The 19,065-nt window shown below is 40.1% G+C and overlaps 1 protein-coding gene across 11 annotated transcripts in view; it reads left to right on the plus strand.

Annotated features, from left to right (window-relative positions):
* The window catches only part of LOC134224508 (peripheral plasma membrane protein CASK-like), a 666,907-nt gene that overhangs the window by 427,830 nt on the left and 220,012 nt on the right, over window positions 1-19,065 (plus strand). The gene's annotated exons all lie outside the window — the stretch shown is intronic.

Here is a 19,065-nt window from a genome sequence, read left to right on the forward strand (position 1 = left end):
TTTCGGCTGATGCAGATGTGGTCGATTTGATTTTCTGTAAAGCCGTCACGGGAGGCCCACGTGACCTTGTGAACCGGTCGATGAGGAAAGAGCGATCCCCCGATCACCATGTCGTTATTACCACAAAATTCTGCGAACAGCTCTCCGTTTCCGCTCATTTCTCCGAGACCATGGCGTCCCATAATGCGCTCATGGTTCGAGTTGTCGGATCCGATCTTCGCATTGAAGTCGCCCAAACAGATCTTGATATCACCCTTCGGAATTGTATCTACGACGGCATTGAGTTGACTGTAGAAGTTCTCTTTGTCTTGCAGATCGGTTTCGGACCCGTGCTCTAAATCTGGCAACGATTATCCTTTCACTTATAGGTTCCCACTTCATAAGCGCAGAGTGTGTCTGAGCGCTTAGTAGGAAGCCAACTCCGCGATGCCGGGGAGCGTGTTCACCTCGTAAACCAGAGTATAGCAGAACTTGTCCCGACGGCGTTCTGTGTTCTCCAAAGTTTGGCCAACGGACTTCACTCAGTCCCAGGATCTCAAGCTTCATGCGGCGTGCCTCATTGGCAAGTTGTGCCAATTTACCCTGCTGGGCTAGGGTTAAAACGTTCCATGTTCCTATTCGTGTCCGTTGTTTCGCCCTAAGAGTCGTCGCCGTAAAATCAGTCCGTATTCTTTCATTATCGGATTCTCGAACAAATTGATGTTTTCGGGAACAGTAGGTTGTTGGCCCAAGGTTCCCTATCCACCGGGATGGGGCTGCCATCTTAGGTATAGCTACCGGGGAATAGCATTTCATACTCAGCCGCTGGATGCCAGAACAGACGCTGTTGGAGCCGCACCTCGTTGGTGAACAGACGCTCGGTCAGTTGGGTCAAATTTGTTCAAAGTCCCACCCAACACCAGGACTAGGCTAGTGCGCTTTGAGCGGTACACGGTCGCTTTGATAGGGCCTGCTTGGGGACACATGCAGCTTTTTATAGAAGTTCAACAGAGCCCACTGTCGAACCCCACCACATCCTTGGCAGACCCCACAGGACGCACCCTTTCATTCTAGCTGATGTCAGAAGGACAACAGTGCCCAGGCTGCACTACCAGCTAAGTACGCAACCCTTAGCTGGTGGTCAATTGTCATCGGAAGACCCGTGGAAGCGTGAGTATTGGAACTTGTGAGGACCAGAGCTATGTTAGGCGCCCCTTCCCGGATGTCAACTCACCATTTCGCAGTCCCGCAGTTCAAAACTTTATTAGTATTAGTGCGGATTCGAATACGGGCTTGGTAGTCATATGGCTACTGCTTCTGCCTCATACGCAGGAGGTCGTGGGTTCAATCCCAGGTCCGTTCCATTCTCCTACTTTGTATCTTTCTCTTTATTTCTCATGTTCTAGCAATCGCTAGAACTGGAAATGGACTTCCATACCGTTTCCATTACTATTCCTATACCTTCAACTTGAGTATTCTATCAGTAATCTGCTAGAATTGGAAATGAACTATAGAGCTCGTTTCCTACATCCAATTAGAAATTCCATCAGTTACCTTCTCCTATATATCACATTGGCAGCTCGTTAACCAAGACGGACCTCTGCCTCTCCAACCTAACCCAGAAATTCCAACAAATTCCGCATGAACTCGTGGCAAGTGCAGAGGTATATTCGGCTTGCAGTGGGCGAGTGATTGCATCATCATTTCCTCCCCCTTTCCTACATTGACTTGCATTCTGACGTGGCAGGCGCCAGTATGACCTAACAAATGAGATCCAGTACTTGTACATTGAAGATGTGTGCTAGTCCCAAGCAAACATCTGTTGGTTCCCTGTGCAAGAACAGCTGATCTGGTCATAATGGAGTAGCAATTACGAGCAGTCAATCTTAATAAAAAAAAAAATAAATAAAAAATTAGTGCGGGTTCGAATACAATCATCGTCATCATCGGATTGATTACGGTTTATAGAGCCTTAAACTCAATATTCTTCTATTTCGGAAACCGGAGTTATTTCTCCATTATGTGGGAAGAGTCGATCTAAATGGACAAATGACGAAGGATATACAACAAATATATCCCTAATTTGTTTATGTACACATTATCTGACTATGGCAGTAGATTTGAAATCAATCTGTTTTCCCTTTTGTTCCTAATATCAGATGATGTATCCTAATATCAGATGATGTCTGAGGGGAGAATCGGGCAAAATAGATTATATGGTACGGTGCAAATCTGTTCGACATGGTTAAAATTAGTGTAATATTAGGGGAGACCGGGGCTGGTTGGCCGAGTTTTGCTTTCGGAATATCTTTACTGGTTCGACTTTTCAAATAACGGTTTTCACTGTCATAAATATAAATGTCTTGAGCACATTTATGACATATTTTTATCCATGAACACAAATTGAGGAAAAAGTTATAACAAAACAAATGGGGCGATAAAAGCGGCCAACCAATCCCAGGGCTGGGGTGGGTTGGCCAAGTTTGTTGAAATAAGTGAAACACATCAAATCAATCAGTGGGGAATGTTTAGAAGAGGGAAAATGTAATTTTTATGCCCTTAAAAAAATCTCAACTCTTTACTTTTTAGTCTTTTTAAAACATTTTTAGTGAACTTTTTACAACTCTCGCTACTTTCATTTCCTCTGCCATAATATACCTACATTTGATATAATATTCTCGAGCATTGTCTTTTTTTTCAATGCTGATTTTATTGGGGAATCGTTAAAAAATTGTGTCGATTGGTATTTACTAAGTTTTCAACTCGGCCAAACAGACCATACAAAAATCGGCCAACCTACCCCACGAGATGTTTTCGAGAACAATCAAAATTTACAAACACAAAAGTGAGGTTACCCTAGAAAAATGTATACCGTTTTGTAGGATTTTTAACCCTTCCGTTACCAACCCCCCTTTTAAAAACGAAAGTAAAAATCTTTTTGACTAACTTTTTTGTCTATCGATATTTTTTTTCTCGCAACTTTCACCAAAAGAAGCGGAATTTATGCAAGTTTCAGGGGCTCTTTGGATTTTTAGGACTGGCCACTTGATACCGGAGTTATTCCGGATTTGAAATGGGTGTTAGCTTTTGGCCATATGCCAGAACGCATACTTCGGAAATGATTATTTTATTATTATTTATTTTATTTATTTAGTTAACATCTAAACAGATAACACTGAATCAACAATTTGACGCCACAATGCACGGTTCATTTATTTATATATTTTGAATAGAAACGACGCATAAACTATACCAAATTTGATCAGGAATTTGATCGGTCCGAAATATGGCCTGTACTCCGGAATACGGACGTTCCGCCGGAACCTGTTACGGGGTCACTTTACGGAAATAGGCGAATACCATCATTGAACCGATTGGAACTGGTAAACGGTTTTATCATGTGCCGGTATTATTATTATTATTACTAAGGCCGAAGTGGCTTGTTCGGTACATAAGAGTCTTCTCCATTCGGCTCTGTCCATGGCTACACGTCGCCAACCACGCAGTCTACGGAAGGTCCGCAAGTCATCTTCCACCTGGTCGATCCACCTTGCCCGCTGCGCACCTCGCCTTCTTGTGTCCGTCGGATCGTTGTCGAGAACCATTTTCACCAGGTTACTGTCCGACATTCTGGCTACGTGCCCGGCCCACCGCAGTCGTTCGATTTTCGCGGTGTGAACGATGGATGGTTCTCCCAGCAGCTGATGCAACTCGTGGTTCATTCGCCTCCTCCACGTACCGTCCGCCATCTGCACCCCACCAGAGATGGTACGCAACTTTCCTTTCGAAAACTCCAAGTGCACGTTGGTCCTCCACGAGTAACGTCCAAGTCTCGTGTCCGTAGAGGACTACCGGTCTAATGAGCGTTTTGTAGATTGTCAGTTTGGTACGGCGGCGAGCTCTATTCGATCGGAGCGTCTTGCGGAGTCCAAAGCACGTACGATTTCCAGCCACTATGCATCTCCGAATTTCTCTGCTGGTGTCATTTTCGGCAGTCACCAGTGAGCCCAAGTGCACAAATTCTTCTACCACCTAGATTTCGTCACCACCGATGCAAGCTCGATGTGGGTGGCTCACATAGTCTTCTCTTGAACCTCTTCCTATCATGTACTTCGTCTTCGACATGTTGATGACTAGTCCGATTTGCTTGGCTCCCCTCTTCAGTCTGATGTAGGCTTCCTCCATCTTTTCAAAGTTACGTGCCATAATATCTATGTCGTCGGCGAAGCCAGATAGCTGGACGGACTTATTGAAAATTGTACCACTCGTGTTAATCCCTGCTCTTCGTATTACCCCTTCCAAAGCGATGTTGAATAGCAGACACGATCCATCATCGCTTTGATCAACCGTGTCAGTAAATCCGGAAATCCATGTTCGTGCATTAGCTGCCATAGCTGGTCCCGATCAATTGTATCATATGCGGCTCTGAAGTCGAGGAATAGATGATGTGTGGGCACGTTGTATTTGCGGCATTTCGGCAGTACTTGGCGAATGGCGAACACCTGGTCCGTGGTGGAGCGTTCGCCCATAAAACCCGCTTGGTACTGCCCCACGAACTCCCTTGCAATTGGTGCTAGTCGACGGCATAAAATTTGGGAGAGTACCTTGTAGGCGGCGTTCAGCAATGTGATTGCGCGGTAGTTGCTACAATCCAGCTTATCGTCCTTTTTGTAGATGGGACACACGACACCTTCCATTCACTCCTGCGGCAAAACTTCCTCCTCCCAAATCTTCGTAATGACATAGTGCAGCGCTCTAGCCAGTGCCTCAGCACCGTGTTTAATTAGCTCTCCTGGTAGTTGGTCAACCCCAGGGGCTTTGTTGTTTTTCAGCCGGCCAATCTCCTGCTGGATTTCCTGGAGATACGGAGCCGGTGCTGCCGCCATCTTTGCATCACCTCACGCTCGTTCGTAAGAAGTTTTCCGTTTATACACATACCAGGCTGTGGCACGTGGCCCTTACGTGAACGGTTCAATTTCTCATAGAACTTTCGTGTGTTATTAGCGCGATACAGTTGTTCCGTCTCTTCACGGTCTCGACCTTTCTGCTGGCGCTTTTTCCTATGGAAAATCTAGTTTTGTCTGTTCCGCGCTACTACTATACTAGTCGTTTCTCTGATCCGGGGGCACCGTGCCAAGTGCAGCGGTTGCGGTGCTACCAATGGTGGATCGCATATCTCTCCAGACTCCAGCCATCTTCAAAAGACGCTGCGCCTAGCTGCTCTTCGGTTGGGAGTGCCACATCCAGCTGCTGCACGTATCCGTGGGCTAGTCTACCGTCTGCTAGCCGCCCAATGTTAAGCCACGGCGTTCGACTTCGACGCGTGTTGTACACCGTCGAGCGTTTTGAGCGCAGGCATTCTGCAACGAGGTAGTGGTCGGATTCAATATTCGCACTGCGGTAAGTGCGGACGTTCGTGATGTCGGAGAAGAATTTACCGTCGATTAGAACGTGGTTGATTTGGTTTTCCGTTTCTTGGTTAGGTGATCTCCATGTCGCCTTTTGCGGGGAAAGAAGGTGCTTCGGACTACCATTCCGCGGAATGCTGCGAAATGTATGCATCGTTGGCCGTTAGCATTCGATAACTTTGTTTTGTATGTAATGGTGGGCCAAACAATGATCAAATCTTTTTCAACAATGCGCATTTTCTATGTCTAAAAGCAGCAAACGCAAAGTCAGAATCTTGAGAGAAATTTGCACTAGCCGCTGAAGCGCTGTAAAATTCATTCTTGCGAAAACATTTTTCCAGCGTCCACGTCGACGAACACTTGTGATTATGCTACCGATGGCAATTTTCTGCCCATCACTAATCAATTATGTTTTGCTCTATTATTTTTGTTTTTCAGTTTAAAATTCAAAAATCCGTGTAAAAACTATGTCTTGCCAATACATGCAAAATGGAGATACTTTGTAAAAAAATTGTAAGGTTTTTTTTTACACAGCCGGTAAACAAATCCGTGTAAAACAGAATCAGGCGTAATGTGCCTTCACTGCTACTGACTCCAACGTGAGCCATGATTTGCCACTGAAACGTTATAGACGCCATCCATGCAAATAAATGTGCATCGTTTCTCTCCGACGACTGCTCATGGCTCTGATACCGACGGCATTTTCTTACCACCGCCAAGCAATGCTGTCCTAAGGCACTGAGAATAAGTTTTCAGCATTGCCGGTGTCGAGACAGCAGCCGATGCCATTTGAAATCAACTTTTCTTCTAATAAATGGTTGGTCCTGAAAAGAACCGATTAACAATTGCAACCAAACCACGTGTATTTATAATATTTTGATTAAAGGGTTTATCTTGAAAATCCGTTCAGTCAGATTGACTCTGTTAGAAATCTCCCTCTCGATTTCCAAAAATTGAAATGACTCCCAGTATAGTAAAGAAAGGCATAAGACTAGCGACAAAACTTTGTCAAAGACGCCAAATTCGTAATTCCGTTACTTGTGGGGATTTTTTACATTTTATGCTGATAACCTCTTATAAATGGTTTTCACATCATATCTTTTTTAATATTTATAGCTAAATTTTTTTGTTTGCTCTTGATAAATTTAGATAATAATAAAATACGCCGTTTGGTGGCTATTGCGACTTGAAAACTTGAAAAATCAAACATTTTTATTGTATTTTTTAGTCATATTTGATATAACTGTAATCTGGCAAGAAGCAACTTGTGGCAGACAATACCAAACGCATAACAAAGTACAAGTAATCGACTTTTTGAATGTAAGGTATGTTTAATCAAAAACCATTTCCTGCTATGCAAAGCGGAAATTAATCTTCCCTATTTTATTATTACCGCTGTGAAACTTAATCTCAATCCAGGTTGTTGTTAATCGTAATTTGATGCAAATGGTATGCTGAATATTATAAACCTTCAATTTTTGCACAAAAAGTTTATACTCAAGGAGTTGATGAAACAATGTACCATGCGTCTCCATATGCTTGTATGCTTATACATATGATATGTAAAGGTTCTCCCAAACACACGCCACGCGACAGTTGCGACGCGATTCTATCGCTTGGCGACAGTGATTCTGTCGCCGTTGGTATGGAAGCGTGAATAGAACATTGCCGGCAGCGACCGAACGATAGAATCGCGGCGACTAGTTGTCTCCGTCGCGACGATGAAATCGCCTACGACTGGGGGAACCTTAAAGCTTGTTGGCATAGAAAGTAATAAATCTCCAAAAGTCCTGAAAATACGACTTTGGCGTCTTACTGATAAAATGTCTCAAAGACACCATTGCGATAAATCAAATAATGAAGGTACTATGCAATAATCACGCTAAAAACACGATTTCAGCGACTGGGGACTGGGGATAATTTTGGGCCTCGGGAACGTAGAAAACGCGGCACAAGCTTTCTCCAAAGTTTTAGCATACGTTATCGATCGGTACGTTCCCAAACGAGCGTGCAATACAAAAACCGGCCTTCCTTGGAAAACAAGTGCACAAAGAAGAATTTAGCGAGTGGCTCTATGTAAATCAATCCGTATGTTCGTATTTCTAGGATAAGTTTGCTTAGTGTGTGGCTTGGTGATTACCAAATGGACTCGCATCAAGCAATGTTTCACTCATGGGTCAAGCTATCGGTTCTATTCATATCGATGAAATAATGATATCGTGTGTAGCTTCTCGACTGAAATCTTTTCTCAATCTGAGACCTGATGGATTTCCTTTAGCTCTTTTGAAAAGACACGTGCGTCCATTTCTAACGAGACGTTTTCAGCCTGCTGGAGGGCGGCGCATAGAAAAGTGGGGATAAGCGATACGACAACAACTATCGTGGAAATACGTCTTTTTAAATTCAATGCGTCATTAATTCTAAAGTCCAGAAACAAGGGAAGCAATTAATTGCATATTATTCGGCCATTAGGCCGTACGAAAATAAATTTTTCATTGAATATTGTGGCTGTGCATATGCATTATATGTTTCGAAATGGACAAATTGATGTGAAATTTGCGGAAAAGAATACACGTTGAAGGGACTTGAACCCTCAACCTCCTACTATCTAGAGAGGCGTGATAACCCCTACACAACAAGAGCACTTAAATATCACGTTTGCGGAAAAGCCAGCACCGAGTACCAACCTCCAGCGGAATTAGCTATTTTTGTTCCAAATTGTACATCTTTCGGATGCTTGATTTGTCCAATTGTCACATGTGCTTTACTGTTGTATATTCGCAGTCAAGAAAGCCCATATTATTTATTATTTTCACACACTATGCCACTAGCAACGGGCTGTCCCCACAAAACAAAACAAATGCAAGCACACAATGATCCAATTATCGCTATTTACGACAGACATTTTTCACATTTCTCTTGATAACATTTTGAAGATGCGACTCAACGACGTCAATCTACAACTTCTCGGTATCCTCAAGGGCTCACTTGTTTTTTTGAAACTGAAACTTTTTTGCTTCTCATATCTAAGAAAATCTCGGATACTTATTCAACAGGGCGTATGTGATTTTGCAAGCAAAGATTCATACGTCGATTTTTGTAATACGATGGCACTCCCATGCAAACCAACGTCACGAATAGGTAGCCGAGTCACGCTATCAGATTGGAGAAATTAACGTTTGAATCTTTGTATACAAAATCACATGCGTCCTTTCAGATAAGTACCCGAGAAATGAGAAACCGCTCACATATAACGAAACAGATGACGACGACGAGAATCCACCCAGCGGATTTCTAAAACTGAAATCATTAAGTCGTCTCTGATGCGCAAGGGCTGCATACTACTAAAAACGTCGTCCCAAGTGGGTGAGGCGAAGTCGTTTCCCTTCTTTTTAGCGAACTCACCTCCCTAAGTGAAACTTGCTCGTAAGGGAGCAGCGGAACGGGGTTGCATTAAAGTTTGCAACAAGTGCCACAAAACGGTAATAAAAGCTTTTGTTGTGGCGCGATTTTCTCCGCCATCCATTACTCCTGCCCAGGGCTTTCCGATCGAACAACGGTGCTGGAAATTTGTGTGGGCAAAGGATAAATGTAATCTCCTCCGAACGACGACCGATGACGGTGAGGATGGATGGCACACGGTAAGTCACCAGTCACTGCCGGTTCCTTCCGTACCGTACCGCATGCATACGGGAGCAAAGGTAGAGTAAAAACCCTTCGGGCGACTATTAAGATCGCTTTAAGACCGAACATAATACTTCTTAATATACTCTCGAGAGAATCTTAGGAGCGGAAAAAAGTATGAGCGTGACTTTCACCCGAAAGTTTTTCGAAGGGTTTTTTACGACCCTGGTGATATCATAGGGGAGCGCTGTACAAAAGATCTGTTTTAAACACTCGTTAGTTGCGAGTTTTATTATCGTTTTGCCTTCAATAAATAAATGCAGTTTATTTTGGTTTAAGCTTTTAAGTAACCTATGCTTAGCCCAGTTTTGGCATGATCTGTGAGCATGTATGGTGAAGGAGAAACTCATTTTGTGCTTGCTGTAACACTCTCTTCTTTTGGGTTGTTGCTGATAAGGACTGTTCCCTCGACAACGTCGTAGACTGTTCCATTGCAGGTTGAATATCCATTGATTTCGTTCCCTCCTTGATGACAATAATGATACCACTGTTTGCACCTCACGTGATTATGTTGTGTAACAAAGGTGCATGGCGGGTTTAGTAACAGCAGCTCGAGTGTTATCCTTATTCAACTTACATCATTGGAAGGGTAAGACCAATTTTGTATCGTGGGTTGAGGCATTATCTGATAACATGTCTCCGAAGAACTTGATGTTAGAATATGACATCGGAAGTGCTCGGATAGCAAAGCACGTAAATAATGCTTGGAATGGTAGATTATAAATCATGAATAACTGTGTAACAATTTGCAGTGCCTTGCTTCCATCTAAGAGATTGCTATTTGTCGTGAATCTATATATGTGGTAGCAGATGAGAGGGATGCTACTCTCATACAAAACTCTAAGCTTTATACCACCTATGAATGCTAATGGTAAATTATTGACAGCTTTTCATTTGTGCGATGTTGGGTGAATCCGAGAATCCTTAAAATTTTTCCCACCTGTAGTTTTACTGAAAGTAGGTCGGTTTAGTTGCGTTTTCTGTTGTCGCTTGTTTTTATGCCGTTTTGCCTAAATGAACGTCCCCCAGGAAGGACCATACAGCCAAAAATGTCGTTTGGCCGCGAAAATCTTTGTCCAAAAAATCCTTTAGTCGAAATGATTGTTTGGCAGGAGGAGCCATGCCATTAAGCAGAAAACTTCATTTAACTGAACGAGCCATTCAACCGTAAATGTCGTTTAATAATTCACGAACATGTCGTTTGGCCGAACAATAGTAAATGTGAAAAGTGTGAAAAAGTCGTTCGGCCGATATGTTTATTAGCTGGAATGGTTGTTTGGCAAAAAGGGACATTTAATTGAAATAAACCTTCGGCCGAAAATATCGTTTGGGAAGATCCATAAAGTACGTCACGCAAACATTGGTGATTTTCAACCACCTCTTCCCCCTCGTCACACAATACAGGTTTAATGCAAAAATGAATCCTTTAGATATTTTGTATGGATCGTCACGGCGCAAGAAACCCTTCCCTCTCACCTGAAAACGTGACCCTTTTGGCGAAAAGTTTGCATTTAGCACAATTTCCTGCGGAAACTATGAAGAATTCTCTGAAGAATTTCTACAGATGCTTTCTTGGAAATTACGGAGAATTTCCCTTGAAAATACCGGAGAATTTCTTAACAAAAATTTCCTATGATGGATTCTAAGTATATTTCTAAGACTTTTGTTCTGGTTTGTCTGGCAGAAAAGACCAAAAAAATTCGCTTAGAAATTACAAACTTTTTCATTTGGAAATAACGAAAAAATTTCTTCTGGAATTCAAAAAAAAACTTCTGTTGGGAATTCCAAAGAACTTTCCGTGGACACTTTGAAGAATTTTTCATGGAAATCTAAAAAAAATGTTGAAATGGCTTTTTGTAGATTGGCCATACGTACCGTATTTAACGGGACAGACACGTGATGTCACGTGACGACGACACGTCAAAGATTTTTTTCTGCTTATTCCTGAGGCATTAAAATTTGGCCAATTTATCGGTGTATTGAACGGGATTAGAAATAGGCAAGTACCTATTTCCTGAAAATCAGGTTATACCTCAACGTCAATAAAATGAAGCGCAGGGACAGACATTCTAATTTTCAGATTAAGTTCATTTTCGATTATTGTTTTTGAATCTTCCGAAGTAGGTAATTCATTTTTTTCAAATCTGCTTTACAACATAATTTTACATCATTTGATTCTTTTTGATACATTGAGAATCATTCAAAGTCCTTTTGAATAATTCTGAATATTTCGAAATCATCCACTGCAAGAAACGCCGGCACAAAAAAATAATCAACTGAACAAAATCGAGTTTAAGTCAGTTTCAAACCAAGGGAAAATTTGGTCTGAATAAAACCTAGATTTAAGGTCCTCATGTACTTTAAGACTAGTTTACACATCAGGAGCTTGTCTGCAAATTTCGCTCCCATGTGTGTGGACGGGATTTATGAGATTCCGTTATGAAAAATAATCAATTCGGCTCGATTTAAAATACAATCCGGCGGAGATCTCCGAGAGTCCGAGCCGTAAACCAGACTATAATATTGGACAGGATTTTTTACTCTTCGCGACGAAATTGCAGGAGTCCCGTTTTTTTGGGAGCACATGGGAACAAAATCAATGGACAAGATTCCCAAGTTGTGACGCTACTTTTAGCGTTATTTAAATCAGCTTCGATCAAAAAGGACTGTGAATTGATAAGATTCGACGTGTGTGCCATGGAATTAATTAAAATTTCTTTTGATTTATGTTTTTTCTCTTATTTATATTCTTGTTATTCTTGTCCGCAGATTTTTTCCTATTTAAAGCCTGTCCACGTTAAATTTCGGACACCCATCTTCAAATGCGGTTTTTAAAAATGTTCACAAACCAACACAGCTGAACCTCTCCGTTTCATGTGATACTTTCAACATATTTTGATTCTCGTACAAATTGATGAAATGGCTAAAAACGATTTGAACCTCATCTCAGTGTCCGAAATTTAACGTGGACAGGCTTTATATACAAGAAAAAGGGATTTGGCACGGGAAATCAATAGGCCCACCCTATTGCTCTTTTCGCATTTGTCTTTTGACATTTTGTTTATTCAAACTATTTTATTTAACCTTCTAATGCCCAAAACTGGCTTCAGGCAGGGTGCATTAACTATTGTTTGTTATTTTCAATTGTTTAGAAATGGAAAAGATTTTGACATTGGTCAATAATAAAATTCTTTATGCATGAGAAATGATAAGAGCAGATAAAAAAATTCCAAAACCCCACATTTTTTTTTCCGAATATTATACCGTGCGGGACCGAAATCCGTACATCACCGAAATCCGTCCACCTCATGAGACATCAATAAATTGAAGGAGGTTAAAGGTTATAAATGTAAAAATAATTCATCCTATCCTGTTCAGATACTTGTCAGTAAGCTTTAAGGGCATAGAAATGGAAAGAAGGCTTTGAAATTAAAAGAAATCAATCAAAAACAAATCGCCCCCACCAAACGCGGAGTGTTTGCCGCCATTTTGTTTTCGGGTAGAGCATAATTGCACCAAAAATAACCGTGTTTTAATTGCTAACTGCGAATCATTACATAAGATAAGCGGAATACAAATCGAAGGGATCGCTTCTCAAGATGCGTATCGAACTATCGAACTGGTAGTTGAGTCAATCAGACTGCTTCAATTTAAATATTTAGTTAAAAAATAGCTGTACGGATTTTGATCTATTGATTCGAAATCCGTCCATGGTGGACGGATTTCGAGTCAGGAGAAGTAGATTTTATTCGGTGTCAGGCCATTTGGCCGAAGGTCATTAGGCCGAATGGCCATTAGGCCGAATTAGCAAAAAGAAGCAAAATGAGAAGTTCTTTCTTCCTTCTTCCTTCTTCTTTCTTCCTCCTTCCTTCTTCCTACTTTCTCCTTCCCTCATTCGTCTTCCTTTTCCGTTCTTCCTTCTTTATTCTTCTTCCTTCCTTCTTCTTTCTACCTTCTTCCTTTTCCCATCTTCCTTTTCCATTCTTCCTTCCTCCTTCTTCCTTTTTCTTCTTTTTTTCCTTCTTCTTTCTTCCTTCTTTCTCCCGTCTTCCGTCTTCCTTCTTTCTTCTTTTTTCTTCCTTCTTTCTTCTTCCCTCTTCCTTCTCTCTTCTTCCATCTTTCTTCTTCCTTCTTCCTTTTTTCTTCTTCCTTCTTCCTTTTCCCTTCTTCCTTTTTCCTTTTTCCTTCTTCCTTCTTCTTCTTCCCTTCTTCCTTTTTTCTCCCCTTCTTCCTTCTCCTTTCTTCTTCTCTCTTACTTCTCTCTTCTTCCTTCTTACTTCCTTCTTTTTCCATCTTTTATTTTTCCTTCTTCTTCCTTCTTCCTTTTTCCTTCTTCCTTTTGCCTTCTTTCTTCTTTCTTTTTCCTTCATTCTTCTTCCTTCTTCTTTCATCCGTATTTCTTTTTCTTTCTTCCTTCTTCATTCTTTCTTCTTAATTTTTTTCTTCTTCTTCCTTCCTTTTTTCTTCTTTCTTCTTCCATTTTCCTTCTTCCTTCTTCTTTCTTTCTTCTTTTTTTTCCCTGTTCCTTCTACCTTCTCTTTCCTCTTTCTTCTTTCTTCCTGCTTCCTTCTTCCTTCTTTACTCTTCCTTCTTTATTCTTCCTTCTTTATTCTTCCTTCTTTATTCTTCCTTCTTTATTCTTCCTTCTTTATTCTTCCTTCTTTATTCTTCCTTCTTTATTCTTCCTTCTTTATTCTTCCTTCTTTATTCTTCCTTCTTTATTCTTTCTTCTTTATTCTTCCTTTTTTATTCTTCCTTCTTCTTTCTTTCTTCTTCCTTTTTCCTACTTCCATCTTCCTTCTTCCTTTTCCTTCTCTCTTCTTCCTTTTCCTTCTTTCTTCTTCTTTTTTATTTGTTTTTTCTTCCTTCTTCTTTTTTTCGTCTTTTTTCTTCTCTCTTATTTCTTCCTTTTTCCTTCTTTTTTCTTCCTTCTTTCTTCTTTCTTCTTCGTTCTTCCTTTTTCCTTCTTCTTTCTTCCGTCTTTCTTCTTCTCTCTTCCTTCTACCTTCTTTCTTCTTGTTTCTTCCTTCTGCTTTCTCCCTCCTTCCTTCTTCCATCTCCCTTTTTCCTTCTTCCTTCTTCCTTCTTCTTTCTTCCTTCTTTCTTCTCCCTTCTTCCTTCTTCCTTCTTGCTTCTTCCTTCTTCCTTCTTCCTTCTTTCTTCTTTCTTCTTTCTTTCTTCTTTCTTCTTCCTTCTTCCTTCATTCTTTTTCCTTCTTCCTTCTTCTTCCTTCTCCATTCCTTCCTTCTTCCTTCTCCTCCTTTTTCTTTTTTTCTTCTTCCGTTCTACTTCTTCCTCACTTCGCACTACTCAATTCTCACTCCCCAGTTCCCATTCGGCCTAATGACCATTCGGCCTAATGACCGTTCGGCCAAATGACCATTCGGCCTAATGGCCTTCGGCCTAATGACCTTCGGCCTAACGGCCTTCGGCCTAATGACCCAGCATCATTTTATTCATTATTTTAAAAGTAGAAGCCTCCATGCTGTGTCAATGACAAACGTTTTATTTAGATTCGAATCCTATTTTCTAATGACTTTTTCATATACTAAGGTGCTTAAGTGTACGGATTTCGATTACCATGGGAATTTTTGTTCCTTCGTGTTTTTGTCCTCGTCCCTTTGAAGAGAGAAGTATAGATAGAAGATAGTATTTTTTTAGAGAGAAGTATAGAAGATAGTATTTTTCCACCATACAGAAGAACTCTAAAATATTTCTATTTTTTACGTTGCGTTGCGTTGCGTTGCGTTGTAACGGAGTATTTCGTAGATTGCATACTGATAGTTGTTATGTATATTCTTTACCTTTCTTACCCCAATTGCTTATGGATTTCCATTTGGGATTCAATGGAAATCCAATTGGGGGTCCAAAATGATAAAACATGAAAGCTATCATTGCCGGCCACGCCCATCTTCTCCGTTACTAGGAAAGGGAAGGAAATGATGATATGACATCTACTTAAAGAGAGGCCAGCGACTCACCGACGCCCTCATAGATGTCAAGGAATTGGATGGTGGGTAGGGTATGTGGTTTAGGAGTATCATTATAAGCAAATGATAGAAAATTTGTGGAAATACGTTGGGAGTGACTTTGCTAAGAAATTTATGTCACTCCATTATCCTTGCCCAAGATTTTCCTCGGATGGGGCGAAGGTATTAGCCTTGCCCTGGCTAATAGCCTAGGTTTAAGCGCCTTTGCTCGCTCTCTGAAACGAAAAAAGAGCAAAAAGAAATTAAATTCCCCTTCCCCCCTGATATGATAATGATTTTGATGAATTCTAAGTGGATGAATAAATGATCAAACGGCTGTAAACAAGCCTCTATTGTCGTAGCAGAAGCAAACCCGCCTTAATACGACAGGCAGAAGCACATGTATGTAATTCAAACGCGATCGACTGTTGTTCAATTTCAATACACATAGTTGCATACAAAAGTTTTATAGGATTAATACAAAAAGTCCTTTTGTCACTTTGGGAAGGGGGTTGGAAACTGCTGATATTTGCGTGACGTACTTTATGGATCTTGTCTTAGGTTGTTTCAATCTATGAATATTCGTCATATAAAGCAATAGTATAATCATCGTTGTTCTGCTCATGCAGCCAATAATCTAAGAACTTTTTATCAGATGAACGTTATTGATTCTGACCTTGAAAGAACGGAAAATGTGCTCTTAATTCATACTATTTTCGTCAATTTACATGCACAACAGAAAGCATGCATTCTGTTTTATTCGGAAGTAATGTCAATAGTACAAAATAACATTTCAAAATCTGAAGACAAACACAATTAAGGCCAATTGAAAGTTCCTGGACTTGATACCGTACTACAAAAAAAGCTAAAAGAAAATTGCACTCACCTTTCCGCGTGCCCTAAGGGGACTTACCTCCCACCACAGATAACAGATGTTGAGGCTGGCATCCCATACGTGTGTAAACATCCGCAACCGTTAATTCAAATGTATTTTAAATTGGGACCGCGTTTGGCAATCGATTGGAGATGGCGCAAGGATCATTGTTATTGAAAACCTCTAAAATATTTCTATTTTTTAACCCGGAAAATGAAAATTACGCCAATAAATTTTGAAATCTCACAGCTCTTGAATTTTATCACAAGGTTTTTTTTTACGTGTCCCGTTTTGCAAATGGGTTTATCTCGTCTTTTTACTGAAATGATTTGGTCAGCCTAGCTTATGATGTGACAGCGAAAAGGTCGCCGCCGCTAACCAAAATTATGACAAACGCAACCTCCGATGATTTTCCGACTGGCGCACATCTCTAACAGAGAGCGATAGTGATCAAGGGGAAGGGAGACTACTCATTATTCACAGTGCGCCGCTTTACTCCCCATTTCTTATTTCTTATTTTTTACTTCTTGGCAGTGATAAGTGGAAAGTGAACGATATGATAAGTGTGAAGAAAGAAGTGAGAAATGAAAAGCGAACCATTTTTTGGCACTACTCACTATAAGAAGTGATAAATGAGAAATAAGGGATCTTACATATATTAAGTAAAAAAAATCTGGTTTTTCAACCCCCTCCCTCTAAATGTAGAATTATTCTTATCCGTATTATTTTTTATTTATCCTTCTTCTTCTTCATTGGCATTACCTCCCCCACCGGAACATTGCCGCCTCGTAGCTTAGTGTTCATTAAGCACTTTCACAGTTTCACCATATCTGCATTCTTATATCATGAGGCTAACTCGATGATACCTTTATGCCCAGAGAAGTCGAAACAATTTTCAAACCGAACACTGTCTAGACCGGCACCTGGAATCAAACCCATCCACCCTCAGCATGGTCTTGCTTTGTAGCCGCGCATCTTACCACACGGCTAAGGAGGACCCACCTATTTTTTTATTTACTTGGAGCGTAAAAAAAGACCGCTATCCCCATAAGTGCTTTAGTAATAAGTGTACGGCTTCTAAGCAGACGGTTTCAATCTTTTCTCACTTCGTATTCTCACTTCTCATTCTCACTTGTCACTGAGATTTTTGTGATGAACGTTGTCCAACTTAAAAATCCCTCAGTTGGATACACACTCTGATCAACCAAAAATTCAAATATTAATAAATTTATTCCGAAATGCCAAATGCCTTTTACTTTAAACCATATTATTGCTCAAAACCACAGGATATCCAACCAGTCAGGAAAACCGGAAAAAAACGGAAGAACCGGGACACGACCATGAATAAAACCGGGGATAATGCCATTAGGGAAATTTCACTACCGATCAAGTCACAAACATTTATCGCCATGGTTGTGATCTAATTTATTTTTAATGTCTTGAGTATAGCCGTAATGTAAGGAAGTCAAAGTTGAAATCATTAAGAATTCCAAAAAATATATCTTATAGCATACAAATGGAAGATTTCAATACAATTCTGGGGTCAATATGACCCCAGGCCTCTTTGAGTGGCTGCCATTTTTTAAGTGTTCAACCGATTCTCCTAATTTGGTAGTTTGGTAAAACTTGCCGAGATCTGTCCCTTGTCTCGAAGAACTCTAGATTGCCTATTGATATATATTACTGAATATCACAACGAACTACCACTAGAGCTTCACATTTTTTAAAATTTATTTTTTCTTCTAAAATGTTATGATCGTATATGATGTTACATAAGATGCTAAAGTGGAGGCGATAGGTACTTCCCCATAAAATGTGTACGTATATCGCCTCCAATTTAGCATATTATGTTGCGTCATGTATGATTTTGTGATGGCTGGGGAATCATTTCATTGTTGCTTAGTCCTCAGCATTTTGGAATATGATGTCTGTGTTTGGTTGCCTTGCTATGCAGTCCAAACCCTCCGAATGGAAAGAGGTCAACGCTCTTTTCTAAGATACGCTTTACGACAACTCGCATGGAATGATTCCCTAGACCTTCCTGACTACACCAGTCGATGCTGGCTCACAGACCTTGAAACATTAGCTATCAGACGTATAAAACCGCAATGAATGTCCATTTTTGATCTTAACATAGATAGTCCTTCACTTTTTTTTCTTCACTTCTCCAAAACATATTTAAATTTGTATGGCCCTACACGTCAGCTTCGCAAAAGGCCTATTCTTTCCGTTAGACGGCACAGAACCTTCTATGGGTACAATAATCTATTTGATATTTGTTTAAAATTGTTTAATTACGCCAGTGATGTTTGTTTGACGTCAATGTTTAGGAATACGATTAGAAACATAACACAGACTGATTGTCTGTTGAATTGTTTCGGTCAATTATTTAGGCTAACAACCGTTTCAGTCAAACGTTCAATTTGACTAGATGCCTTCCTGAATGCTGAATGGTAAAGTCGGTTGGTTTTGCATGGTTTAGGAAATTATTGGATTTGATTAGAAATTCTCGAAGTTATAGTAAGTGCCAAGGAGTCTTAGAATGCAGAGCGATAATGGAATTCGGTTCCCGTTGTGATAAAAACTTATATTACCATATAAATGTGAAATATATGTTATTTCTGTATGTATCCGATTTTCTTAAAAAGATTTATTTTAGCTGAAACATGTGATAAAAAATACGATCAATTCGCATGTTCTGCAGATCAACTGTCTATTGAATGGATCCTGGGTTTCATTATGGCCGATACAAATATTAAAAAAAAAATATGTCGCCCCCATTGATTTTTTGCCAAAAAAAAATATTTTGAGGCGGCTGCAAAAAAAAAATGAAATAGTTTGGACGATTTTCGAAACATTGTTTACCAAATACGAGGAGTTTTTTTATTTTTATTTTATTTTGATATATACATTTTTTATTATTTTTACTTTTGAAGACCAGTAGGACGTAATTTTAATTAAATATTTGTAACGGCCCAACGAGAGAAAAACTATATTGGTAAATTAGAATTTAGTTGCTTCGTAGTTTAATTGACTTACAATGCTTATAAATCCGTTTTAAAAGTTTGTTTCAAAAGCTTTTTATACTTTTCAAGATTACTTACTTGTTTGTTATCATATTCAATATTCAGAACCCATTCAATCACAGTTT

Source organism: Armigeres subalbatus, chromosome 1 (genome assembly GCF_024139115.2).
Source record: "Armigeres subalbatus isolate Guangzhou_Male chromosome 1, GZ_Asu_2, whole genome shotgun sequence".
Classification (NCBI taxonomy): Eukaryota; Metazoa; Arthropoda; class Insecta; order Diptera; family Culicidae; genus Armigeres; species Armigeres subalbatus.